Here is a 14238-nt window from a genome sequence, read left to right as displayed (position 1 = left end):
CAATTGTACGTTCATTGTCTATACACTCAGCTTATGTTCTACCAACTCCTTTTTATTTTCATTCAAGATCAATGCAAACTGTCAATATCAGATTGGGGCCTTTATACAATATGAGACTTTCATAAAGAACAAGTCTTTTCCTTATTGTGATACATTTGTGATTTGTCTTTTGTTTGAACAAGTGTGGTTCTGAATCATAAGAACAGCATGATGCTTGATTTGAAGTACATCTTTACATTAGTTGTATACCAACGGTGTACCCGCCAATGGATAGAATTCCACGATTAACAAGTTGAACAACACCAAGGACTCACCCTGACTGGAATGGCCAATGAAAGAGGGTGAAGAGGTAAACACAATCCTTGCAAAGGAAGAACAGAAATCAGAACTGCCATGGATGATAAATTTTGTAATAAACTTCTATAGATTTCCCAAGTAAGCTCATGCTTGTCCAATTTATATACCCTGTTGTCAAGTCGAGCGGTGATCGGGTATCATAAACCCATCTAAATCCTTGGCCAAGGTCGTTTAAACGCATGCTTGCCTTCCATTTGATCACATGATGTCGGTGGTGCCAGTTAATCAAACATGCCCACCTATTACTGAGCAGACATTCTAAACACCAGTATGCTCGGATGGCTGGATTGATAGTGCCCCAAGCCTAACCTTAGGGTGGGGAGGGCCTTTCTTGTCAAAAGATTGTGTGGGGATTAATAAGGTCCATGGTTGGGAGGTTAAGCCTAAGTTAATGCTTCTCCTCTTATTAAAAAGTTGAGGCTTGCACAACATCATTAGATACCTCAGCCAAATTTTGTATGTTTCCTTTTCCAATCTTTATCATGCAATTTCTTTCTCGTAATTAATATATAATTCATGCAATGAATGGAAATGATTTAGTTTCTCTTGTATTGTTATACAAATTAGTTAGTTAGACATTTCAGTTTTTCAGTTATTTTCGCATGAAATGGATTGTAAGGTGTAAAAGATGTTTATTTCGGTAATATGGTTATGTGTAATACTTTCCTAACTGCTTTTATTTTCAGAATTTAGTATTTAATTTCAGTCTAGAAAATTTGTATGTTACATTTGGCCATATAATAACTTGACCATATATGAATGCAATGTGATATCCCCCATCTTCCAATGCTGATACTGAGATAAGATTTCGCTTAATTCCAAGAACAAATAGAACATTATTTACTTGCAAGGAGATACCAGAATTTACTTTTAGGGCAGCAATTCCAACTCATCCAACAGAATAGTTTGAATCGTCTCCAATTGTTACTTGATGAAAAGAGCTACTTTGAGTTAATCCAATAATGTGTCCAGATGCACCATTGTCAATTATCCAGGTGCTATTATCTGTAGGTTTATGACTTGAAATTGCTGAATAAAATAAGAATCCATCTGAATCCTTTCTTGTAATGCTTTTGCTAACTTCAGCGATAGTAACTTCAGGTTTAGATTTTTGTTTACACTGCTTTGCATAGTGACCAATTTTATTGCAGCCTTTTAATTCTTTTCTTTTCTCTTCTTCTTTGCTAATTGTGATGTTAGTGCAAGCATTTCTTCATTAGTAGAGCCTATTCGATTTGTAATTAATCTTGATTCCTCTTGTATACAATCTGCTTGTAATAGATCATACATAGGAAATTTTGACCTTGCACTCATTCCTTGGACAAAAGATTCCCAAGAATCAGGAAGTCCATTTAGAGAAAACATTGACAATTAATTGCTATCAACAATATGGCCAATTGTGGAGAGTTGATCTCTTAGATCTGTAATTTTCGTAAAGTAGTATGTAATAGATTCTCCTTTAGCCATCTTGATATGATTTAATTTCTATTTCAATGCAAGTGTTCAACTTGTGTAGTTAATTTTGTACATACGTTCTAGTTTCATAAACATTTGTTTAGTTATGTCAAGTTTGGATGTAACTGGTATAATGCAGTCTTTTACTGTTTTGATATTATTTTTATTCCATAGTACCAATTCGTTTTTTTCAGAGGGTGGTTCAATTTCTTCTAGTACAAGGTCAGCCAACCCATTTTCTTTCAAGGCAAGTTTTATTATCAGTTCCCAAGCTGTGAAGTTTGAAGCTCCCTCTAGCCTATCTTCAACTTTTAAAACATTCACCATTGTGAATGTTGTGAGTATATCAAAGAATAGAGATCAAGTATTTCAAAATGTTGATAACATGTGTTTGATATATACAAATTTTAAACCTGGTCTGATACCATGTTAAAAATTCGACCAGACTATTCACAATTATAGTTTAGTTTTAAACTTTAATTTAACATACAATTCAAAAATTTATATATAATATTAGTATGGTATGTGTGTTATCCAAATGTATGTTCTATTTAATTTAGACTGTGGTCACAATCCCCTCTTAATAATTAATATTTATACTGCTACTCTGTATTATTCGACTTCTATATTATCTTTTGTTGTTTTCTAGTAGATTCGGAGACATCAATAAATATAGGGGGGATGCAATGCGAACCAACATGACCTATATTAGTCAAGTCAGTATGTGTCAATATCACAGGAAGGAGCACAATGGTACAAACTAGCCCGATGACGTGACTTCCCAAATAACTCATTTGTGGTAAAGCGATGCCACGTTGACATGATTGAAGGCAGTAACAGAAATCAAAACTTTAATAATATTAATTAATCAGAATGATTAATATCATTTGTTTAATTGATAGTTAATAATATCATTCGATTAATTTGAACATCAATTGATTGATATAATGATATCATAAATAATTTATTATTCAATTATATGAAGAATAGATTAAGTTAATACATTAATAATTTAATTTAATATCTCAAATAATACTTGATTTTATTTGAGGCATATCTAGTATAAGTTAGATGTGTTTACCTTCTGACTCTAAATTTTCAATAAATGCAGGCCAGTAATGCATAATTAGATAAGTAATTAGTATACTTGTTAAGAAGTCAATTGTACTGAAGCGTCACAACAATTGGTATCCTTAACCAACCGGAGTGAAATTTATAGGGTTTCCACAACTACGAAAGATATGTTGATATGGATGATAATGTAAGACATTGGTACAATCAATAAAGTAATATTCTGCCATTCGAATATGTCATGTGTTTTCTACGGTATTGTTCTTCATTTTGTTCCTCTGTTATTAAAAGAACTTGTTGAATGACATTAGTACATGGTTACGGCGATAAAATCACTTCCTTATATGGCGTGTAACAATATCACTTCCATATTTGGCATATAACGTTGGTAATCTTCTTAGACTGTGATGGAGTCCAAAATTTTGTGAAATTTAGGGGGTCCATTTGATCATTCTCACTCGAGCAATTATACTGGAGACATATTTGTGAACCAAGGAGGTGTATAACTCTGGAACACATCATTCTTGTTATGAAGCTCATCATTGGTATTAAAAGTGGATTGTGTAACTAATGCTGCAAAATGATGTGTAATACCACAACTTTTTTATAAATCTGAGAATCTGATTGCTGTTACAATCAACCCTGGAGTTATTTATGATGTTGTGGGTAATGTTGAGCATCAGATAAAAGAAAAAGAGCTGTTTATGTTGTTGATGAAAGAATTGACAAGTCCAGATATATCCTTGTCACATAACAACAATGTCATATGCAGGCTTTACCCGATTAATCCTATTGATCAGGTTCACAGTGCCCATTAAGAAATAGAGTAAGATTTTCATGTGCAGAATGGGAGTAAGTACAGAATAGTGATAATGAGCAGAGGCATTGTTTTCTGAAGTTTCCATCAGGAGATATAGATCTAGCAATGCAGATTGAGCACATGAAGATGTTTTTTTATCCATATCTGATTGTTAGGCCATGAATTATTTTGGTTTCTCAGATCACGGAGATGAGTAAATCACAGGTGACAAGATCTTGTATGAATCAATAACGCATATGACTGCTGCTAAGTTGCTGAGGTTCAAGAATCACTAAGGCCAGTGAAATATTAAGTTCGCCAGTTTCCAAGACATATGTTCATTTTCAGAACAAATGCAAAATTGAGCAATGATAGTAATCAGATTGGTGCCATTTAATTATTTTTCACATATACATATGCTCCTGCATAATCTGCAATAATAAAAGTTACCAAAGAGCTTTAATTGCAGATTCACATGTTCTTGTATACCAAATTAACTGTCCAGGTTCCTGAACATCGTGCACCCCATAGATGTGCCTGGAAGCGGATATGAGTATCTTGATTATACATGACAAGATTATGCGAGTTGAAAAACTAATTACAACTATTGACAAAAAGAAAAAGAACATAACGAGATAAGATGAAGTAATCAGAGACAAAAATAATGTTCCCAGAATTATCTGGAAATAGGAAAGATGATGATCTTTTATGTTGTCATTACTCTGGAAGTTCACCCGCAATTTCACCACAATGTCTTCAGTGGCTCCCGATACATCATCACAAAGGAATTATGCATGTAGGAGGGTTCACTGCGGAAAAGCATTGGATTTTTGAATGAAGACGAAGATTATGTGCTGTCAAACAGTTAGCAGTGGACATGAATGAGAAGAATAAAATTTGTAAAAGCGAAGAGTGATTTGTATTGCAAATAGTGAAAAACCATTACCATGCAGGGGGTTTGTGTTATCTAGTTCCATTCATCATCTCGCAATTTGTATCTAATGCTATCTTGTGCGTGTTGCAGGTTTGAGCATCACCGTGGAGAAAAACTGAGGAGAAGCAGATATATTGTGAGTACCGTATAGCAATCTAGAACTTGGAGATCCAATAGCTGCATCCGTAAAGCATTTTAAAATCCAAATATTGTATGCATAATGAAGGGGATGTCTTCAGGTGTTTCTCGTAAGAGATATGTACAGAAGAAAGTAAAATCATAGGAGCAGACGATGTGCGACATACTTGGATGGGCTGTCATTATGGTCTCCGTGTTCGCATCAATAAAACAAGAAGATATCTGCTGTATTTTGAATTGTATTAAAGTTGTGAACACATGTTAGAAGAGCTTGTGTGGATGTAGAGGGTGGACATTGCGTGGCATGATTCCAGCATTACCTGTATTGTGCGATGATATGGCCCTATTTATACCATTGCTCCAAACATATGAAGATGATAATTAAATATTGGCTTTGATTCCTTAAGTAATACCGAGTTATACTACAAGTAATTTTAAGGCTCACGATACGTAACAAATGATCAGTTTCTTATAATGAAGTGTCACGTTGTTATGAGGAAAGCCTAACATTTTTTCATGGTCTATATATAGGAGATGTAAATCAAACAAGACAATTGAGATATCTGTAACAACTTTCTGCATACTGAATTTTATATACACTTCTTGTGATATACTATTTTCTTATCGGCAAAGATCGAATGATTGAACCAAGCTAGTGGATGTTGGAGTTTTTTATTGGATTGCAATGAATAGAGCATCATTGTTGAGTATCTTCATTGCATTTTTATTTCAGGCATAGCCAATACGAGATTTTATTCTATTTGTTTTCAAAGCCTTATGTAATAACCCTCCTCAAATCTGCTCTCAAAGATGCTGATTGAAGGCTCAAAGAATTTTGTCAAACAATTCACATGCAAGGGACATATGACTGATATAGTATTTCAGCTTGCTTTAAATGACTCTTTCTTCAATTTGCATCAATGAGAATCTTGTGCTAGAAGACTCAAAATGGACTACACAATGACCTAACATGAGTGTGCTACTAATTTTGACAATATTCAATGCATATATATGATCTAAGCATGAGAAATGAACACCTACAGCCAACTGGCATTTTTACAAACAATTGGTATGCAAACTAACTAGCTGATGAATAATAATATTGAATTGCTTAAATGACACCAGCAACTATTATCTTCTTAATTGCAATGAAATTTCTAATACAATGCTCATGAAATATGGCCAAGACTTTGGCATTTACATGGATTACAAAATGACAATGCTGGTATAATGCACACTTACAACTGAAACTTATAATACCCTAAAAAAACAATACTAACAAAGGAACCTGGTTGTAGATGGTTGTAATAATTTTCTTCAATGCTGCCCCTTCTGCTTTGCTTTTTTCCGATCTGTTTTTTCCACTTGCTTTTTCCGAATTTGCTTTTTTCGTTCTGCTTTTTCGAACTGCTTTTTCAGATCCACTTTTTTCGGAATGCTTTTTCGGATCCTCTTTTTCAAACTGCTTTTTCGGATTGCTTTTTTCAAAATTGCTTTTTCGGACTGCTTTTTTGGCTTGCTTTTCAAACTGCTTTTTCGTATCTACTTTTTCAGCCCGCTTTTTTGGTTCCGCTTTTTTCGGAGTGCTTTTTCGTACCCAATTTTTCACCTGCTTTTTCGGTTTCGCTTTTTCGGACTGCTACTATGTTGAATCTCAAGACCATATCTTTCAATGGCGTCAAGATTTCCAACTTGAAGGGATTTCGTCCTCCAAACTATTGAGACATAATCTCCAGAAAATTTTCCATTTTCTTTGATATTTCCAAGCATGAATAAATGAGAGCTATCTTCTTTCTTTTAATCCCTTCCTCACTTGCTCCACGCTTCCGTCTTGCCAATGTGGGATAATACATGAGTTTTAATATTACTTCTTTTTTTCCTTTTACAAAGTCCATGTATGTACTCAAAAGGGGAACTCTTGATTTTTTTTATAAAGTGACTTTATAAAATATTTTATAATTCAAGTCACTTTATTAAATTAATTAAATATAAAGTTACTTTTTAATATTTATTTATTTGATAACTTTATAAATAATTAACTTAATACCACTTATTTATTTAATTAAAATAATTAATTAGTCATCCTTATAAAATATTCATTATTTTGGACAACCTAATTAATTAAATTAATTAAATCAAATTGCCTCCAAAATGGAGACATGACAGTCCGCCCTTCCTGAAATTGCTTGTCCCCAAGCAATGGCTAAACAATAAACCAATCAATCCGCCTGGATCCCAAATGTAGTCATGAACTATACCACTGTTAATTAACATAGGCTCCTGCAATATAACCAAGAGGAATCCATAATCAAACTGACAATTACAGCTCAACCAAATTCCAAAATCACAACTGCCACAGTCAGAAACCCACGAGACACAAACTCTTAGAACATCAGAAACCAAGTAAAGTGGGCAAATCAAGCTGCCAACATAGTAAATACCATCAACGCATCCCACTGGCCTATACGGAATGTATAATCCAACTCTGCAACAATGGTGAACGCTCCCGAATGAAACTATACCAAGTATGGAGAATCCACACACTGTACAACTCCTGCAGTCAACACAACTCTGCAGATCACCGGCCACTGTCTCATAACCATAACTCCCATGCACCGTTGATGAGACATCACAAGATAAATAGCAAGAAATGGAACCCAAACCAAATTTGCCTGCCATCAACTCCTCAACACAAGGATCAAATGCTAACTGATGTACATACCCTGCAGTATAATGCTGATAAAAAGAACCAACCTCAGTCAACAGCTCACCATGAACGAGTGATACAACCCCCTATGACTGATCACCAACTAAGTCAGGAGATGTCATAGCCAAAGGAGTAGAATCAATAACAACAACCGCTAAAGCATCACTCCCAAACTCCTGCTCTAAGTCATGTATTATCAAGCTGTCAACCGCAAAACCTATCGCCATGTCACGCCCAGCACAACTCTCATCCTGTGGTGTCAAACCATCCCATAATTGATGACAAGCACTAGGAATCAAAGTATATCTCTGTATCATCATCTCATCAACATGGTCATCAAAGGTAAATTGATGAGCATACCTCACAGTGTAATGCCGATAGAATGCGTCAATCTTAGTCAGTGGCTCAAACTGCAACCCAGATGAAACTAACTGCAATTGATCACTAACCAAGCTAGAACTGACTACTACCTCCGAAGACATCGCCAAGGGAGTAGTATCACTAGCAGGAACCATGCCAACTGCCGGCTCACCAACATCACACATGATCTTTGATACAACATCTCTAGTCTTCGTGCCATCAGTACTAGAGGCCACCACCATGTCAGGCATACCACAACAATCTGTTGCAACACCCAACTCAACTGAACCTGACTCTAGTGAGAACGAACCCAATATGCCTATGTTAGTATCAAGGATGGATGCATCCCCATCTCCACTGTCTCTGACAATCTCGACCATGGACATCCTCGGATCACCAAACACCACAACTTGTGACTGTACAGAATCTGGTAAAGACTGCAGTCGCTCTAACTCCATGGTCACCTTAGCCAAATGAAATTGTGACTCCTCGAAAGCCAACTGTGTACTCTCAAAAAACTCAGAAGTCATCTCGAGCTGCTGAGTAAGCTCACTCACCTCATCTTCCTTGACCAATAATGCGCCATATGTCGTAGTGCCCCACTCCATAAGATAATCTCTGTTGGCTACCAACTGCATATAATTCTGTCTCAAAATCCGGATAGCCTCCCATAAAGAGTGGATCTCTATCAAAGAAAGATAACTGCCTCCCTGCTCATCACAAGTAGGAGAACCCCATCCATAAACTGCTAACAACTAATGAGCAGCATCGAAATGCTCGCAAGCGATAGAAATGTCTCGCTTGCCAACTCTCAGCTGACTAGACACATGATTGTGCGGACTGGTCGAACTCCTATACTCTATCCCTGGTACACTGTCCAAAGGAGTAACTTCGGAATAGCTATCCTCTGTAATACTCAGATCCTGGGACTCTTCTATAAACTCTGTCATCTTTGAGAGATCATCAACCCATTCCAACAAGAATGGTCGACTGGATATATGAACAATGCCCAACACAGGTGTGTAAAAACTAATTCCAGCATCAAACAAGCTGCTAGCATGGATGAGAACTACACCTGGCAAACTACTAATCAAGTCCATGATGGTGCAACAGATACTAATACCAAGGAATGATAGATATCTCTAGTCAAAACGATCTTAAGTACTAAGATAAGGATCCCAACATCTAATCCATGAACGGAAACTAACTGGCAATTCAAGTAAATTTCTCACCTGAGTAATGTGAACAATACCGACTTCACACATCCGGAGTGTGAATGCTAGACATACTCATATCATCATCATGTGACCCGACTGTAAAAGAAAACTGAGTCCCTGCTATACACGCTAACTCTCGAACTGAACTCACCTCAAGACAAAGCTCGTCCACGTGTCTCTCAGAATCCTGGAGAGCCAATCGAGTACACACCAAGGAATTTCGAGTATCCTCCAGCTCATGAAAAAGCCGGTCAACCTCCTTCTCCTCCTCCTTCACTGCATCTTCCTTGATCTGTTGTAAGTCGTCACAAGAACCTGTTGTGACTCCTTTTTGTCTCTCCTGTAGTTGAATCCAAATGTGATTCTCAATCAATCCATGTATCCTGTCATGATGAGATAAAGTCGTGACAATATTCTTGTCCCTTGTCTTTAGCTGGCTTGCAAACCAAGTAAAGAGCTACTAGCCTCTATCTCATGTGAAGAAGCATCCAACTGTGCTTGATACTCATTTTCTGCAAAGTCCTGAATGCTCACTTTCTCATCAACTGTACTATTCTCAAACATGACGGTATCTTCAACTGCTGTAACTTCATCCAGCCCAACTATACTGGAATCACTATTGGTGTCAATCACATAATCCGGTGTTCTTGTGATATCACCTTCTGATATTACTGGCTCAACCTGCACAACATCTATAACCCCTTCTACCTGTGAAGATGATGCACATAAACCCTTACCTGAAGATGTGCTAATGTCTCCCTATATCGAATCAGTATGTCTGTTAAACTCCTCATACAAGTTTCTGCCTGTCATAGGGAAGGTACGATCCTTAGGCCTATCAAAACGTTCAATCAGTCTCTCCTTAAACTCCACATATGAGGTAATGTGTGCATGACCCATAGTAACCATACCATGATGCCACCACTTGTGTGCTAACCCATCCAAGTGAATTGCTGCATACTTAATAGCTTCTTCCTCAGGCATAGGGTTCATTTGAAAGTACGTGTCAAGCTTTTGAACCCAAGCTCTTGCTATAGACTTTCCCGAGCCATCATAATATGGTAACTGAAGTTTCCCTACTTTCTTTTGGAGCTCATAGCTCTGGTTCCTGTCATGTCCACGTGGCATATGCTTCATCCGCACATCTATATACTCCCTAAAGGTGATTGCAGCAATAAAATCTGGACCTCCGGCTTCCCAATCTCTCCTCAGTTGGTCCTGTATATCAATGATCTGGGGCTCTGATACAGGCTGCTCTGGAGCTCTAGGAGGAAACATGGGAATCATGGGCCGCGAACTCACTGTCCTAGTTTGCTGGGGTGCATGACCGAAATTGTTCCCAACTTGTTCGCCTCCATTATGTGCCCCATCCACATTAGCATTCAACCCCATTTGACAAGCCATCATCTGCATCATAAGCTCAAATCTCTGACTCTGTTCCTGTGCTCTTTGCTCTGCTGATCCTTGTCCCTGTGCTAAGTTGTCTAATAATTGTAAGAATCTTTCCTTTCCCTGATCTAGACCGGCATTCATTTTGTCAAACATTTTTCTCTCTATTTGGCTATTCCAAATTCCCTATAAGACCTCCACAGGATGGCAGGACTTATAGCTCTGATACCACTATAATAACCCTCCTCAAATCTGCTCTCAAAGATGCTGATTGAAGGCTCAAAGAATTTTGTCAAACAATTCACTTGCAAGGGACATATGACTGATATAGTATTTCAGCTTGCTTTAAATGACTCTTTCTTCAATTTGCATCAATGAGAATCTTGTGCTAGAAGACTCAAAATGGACTACACAATGACCTAACATGAGTGTGCTACTAATTTTGACAATATTCAATGCATATATATGATCTAAGCATGAGAAATGAACACCTACAGCCAACTGGCATTTTTACAAACAGTTGGTATGCAAACTAACTAGCTAATAAATAATGATATTGAATTGCTTAAATGACACCAGCAACTATTATCTTCTTAATTGCAATGAAATTTCTAATACAATGCTCATGAAATATGGCCAAGACTTTGGCATTTACATGGATTACAAAATGACAATGCTGGTATAATGCACACTTACAGCTGAAACTTATAATACCCTAAAAAAAACAATACTAACAAAGGAACTTGGTTGTAGATGGTTGTAATAATTTTCTTCAATGCTGCCCCTTCTGCTTTGCTTTTTTCCGATCTGCTTTTTCCACTTGCTTTTTCCGGATTTGCTTTTTTCGTTTTGCTTTTTCAAACTGCTTTTTCAAATCCGCTTTTTTCGGACTGCTTTTTTGGATCCTCTTTTTCAAACTGCTTTTTCGAATTGCTTTTTTCAAAATTGCTTTTTCGGACTGCTTTTTTGGCTTGCTTTTCAAATTGCTTTTTCGTATCTGCTTTTTCAGCCCGCTTTTTTTGTTCTGCTTTTTCCGGAGTGCTTTTTCGTACTCGTTTTTTCAACCTGCTTTTTCAATTCCGCTTTTTCGCACTGCTACTATGTTGAATCTCAAGACCATATCTTTCAATGGCGTTAAGATTTTCAGCTTGAAGGGATTTCGTCCTCCAAACTATTGAGACATAATCTCCAGAAAATTTCTCAATTTTTTTGATATTTCCAAGCATGAATAAATGAGAGCTATCCTCTTTCTTTTAATCCCTTCCTCACTTGCTCCACGCTTCCGTCTTGCCAATGTGGGATAATACATGAGTTTTAATATTACTTTTTTTCCTTTTACAAAGTCCATGTATGTACTCAAAAGGGGAACTCTTGATTTTTTTTATAAAGTGACTTTATAAAATATTTTATAATTCAAGTCACTTTATTAAATTAATTAAATATAAAGTTACCTTTTAATATTTATTTATTTGATAACTTTATAAATAATTAACTTAATACCACTTATTTATTTAATTAAAATAATTAATTAGTCATCCTCATAAAATATTCATTATTTTGGACAACCTAATTAATTAAATTAATTAAATCAAATTGCCTCCAAAATGGAGACATGACGCCTTAGAAGCAAAATATTATATAGTTTTGTCCTTTATGATCATTTTTTATTTCTGTAAGTAATTTCGTATCAGATAAGTGAATTAAATCAACTATAGCTTTTTAAACTCAGTAATCACAAATATTGTGAAATATTAAATCGTTTCCATATTTGTGTCTATTTTGTCTTCGTAGAAGTTAAAAGCAATTTAGACTAGTTTGAATATGCGTAAGTATAATTGATTCATCGCATCTTGGTAATTAAATTATTTATAGTTTAAATATATAAGATTTCATACAATTGTACATTAAAACTTATGATATTGACTCTATCGCCCTTTTTGAATTCTCGCACTGGTCATTAAATTACTCTTAGTTTCTAATCCATATGCTGGCAATTATTCAGTATCTCTCCTTTCAAAGTTGATATATTCACTCGTTTTAACAATCCATAATAACTTTTCATTTCAAAAACTATCATATTTATATAATCATTAATTTTGTTCTTAATCCAGAATCTACAAGTTTATAGTATTCATATTCCAAAGCTAATATTATAAGTTGTACTTATTTCAGCAAGTCAAAAGTTTTCTAAAATACTTGCCATTTCGGTAGACTTTTATTGCGCTCAAATCTATCTGCTATACATAATCTTAGATTCAAGTGATTGGTTCAGGATCAGGTACACCCGCCTTGGCCTTGCAGAGCCAGAAGCGCAGGGGATTTGAATCATATCAATAAATCCTGTCACATTGGCCATAACCGGTTGGATATCCCAGCATTGAGTTGGCAAGACTCGTAGGATTCCAATCTGTTTTTTGGGAACCAACAGACTGCAGCCTGTTGAAGCATCATGGTGAGGATAGGACAAAGAAATACATTATAATATCAATAGGGAGAATTATGAATATAAGAGGAGCTTAAAATTCCTTGTGGAACTCTAGAAAGTGTATTGTATGGTGAATATTAATAGCCATGAATTATCGAGGTGTCTCCTAGTGAATCGTAGAATATGGTGGATATGAAACCATTGCAGAGATGAGCAATATAAGAGTGATCACACACATGAAACTACAGAGGCACCAAGTTTACAAGACCAGAAAAAGAAAACCAAGCCAATATAAGACTGACCATACAGATGAAAGTAAGAATCTCAAAACATCACTGGAGTAATATCATTTCTAGGGCACATCTGCAATTAGAGGAGATTCTATGTGGAGGGATTAATTTAATTTGGCAATAAATAAAATAAATTTTCAACTAAAGTAATTAGTCCCCGAAAATTGATTTTTAAGTGGTGGTTGCCAACAGTTGGTGCTCTAAACCATTATTGTACTTCTAGTTACAAGACTCATGAAGTTTCCTGTTTGTACTGCATACTCAATGAATGAATGAATGAATACAAAGACATATCTTTCTGAAATTTTATTGCAACAAATTGATATTGTTATGTTTTGTTATTTTACTTTAGCCTTGGTATATAACTCAACTAGAATATCCAAGTAAACAAAGACAAGATATATTGCTTCTGCAACAGTGTTGATTCCTTGACACCGTTATCCAACTTTGTGAGCCGTGTTCCAAGGCTTAGTACAGAATATTCTCTTTGTATTCCTAGTGGTCAGCTATTGCAATTACTTTGTTTTCCAGCTTATATATAAAACGAATTTTCTTTGAATAAATTACATTCTTTGGGAGACCTATGTGCAGATACCAATTAAATTAAGCATTATAATCAGCATGTGGCATCCTCTGTATGTCATATCACTCACTCTCAGAGATACTGTCAAAATGCCGAAGTTATACAGCATCGTATTAGTTTGTCTGTTGTACTGTAAATAGGAATTCCACTGCTACAAAGCCTAAAATTATCTTTTCTTTGTATAAAATACCTGTTTTGAGAGACCCATGTGGAGATACCTATTAAATTAAGCACTATAATCAGCATGTGGCTTCCTCTGTATGTCATATTACTCAGAAATACTGTCAACACTCGAAAGTTATACAGTTTTGTATTAGTTTGCCTGCTGTACTGTAAATAGGAATTCCACCACAAACCTACAATTATCCAAAACATTACCTGAGATATTACACATATCTACTTCTGTTCTCGTCTTCCTGAAAAATACTGACAATGAATTTTGCAAAGGCTTTACTGTTGATTGTATAGAGAATATAAAGCAAATTCCCTACCCAGATGCATTCTAAATTCTTG

At 35.8% G+C, this 14238-nt stretch overlaps 1 protein-coding gene across 3 annotated transcripts in view; it reads right to left on the bottom strand.

The window, feature by feature from the left end:
- The window catches only part of LOC149560767 (protein CHROMATIN REMODELING 35-like), a 138518-nt gene that overhangs the window by 37114 nt on the left and 87166 nt on the right, over positions 1 to 14238 (bottom strand). The window lies entirely within an intron of this gene.

This window comes from Cupressus sempervirens, chromosome 4 (genome assembly GCF_028749045.1).
Source record: "Cupressus sempervirens isolate cs-2001-9-10 chromosome 4, ASM2874904v1, whole genome shotgun sequence".
Lineage (NCBI taxonomy): Eukaryota > Viridiplantae > Streptophyta > Pinopsida > Cupressales > Cupressaceae > Cupressus > Cupressus sempervirens.
This window is presented reverse-complemented; position numbering and strand designations above follow the sequence as displayed.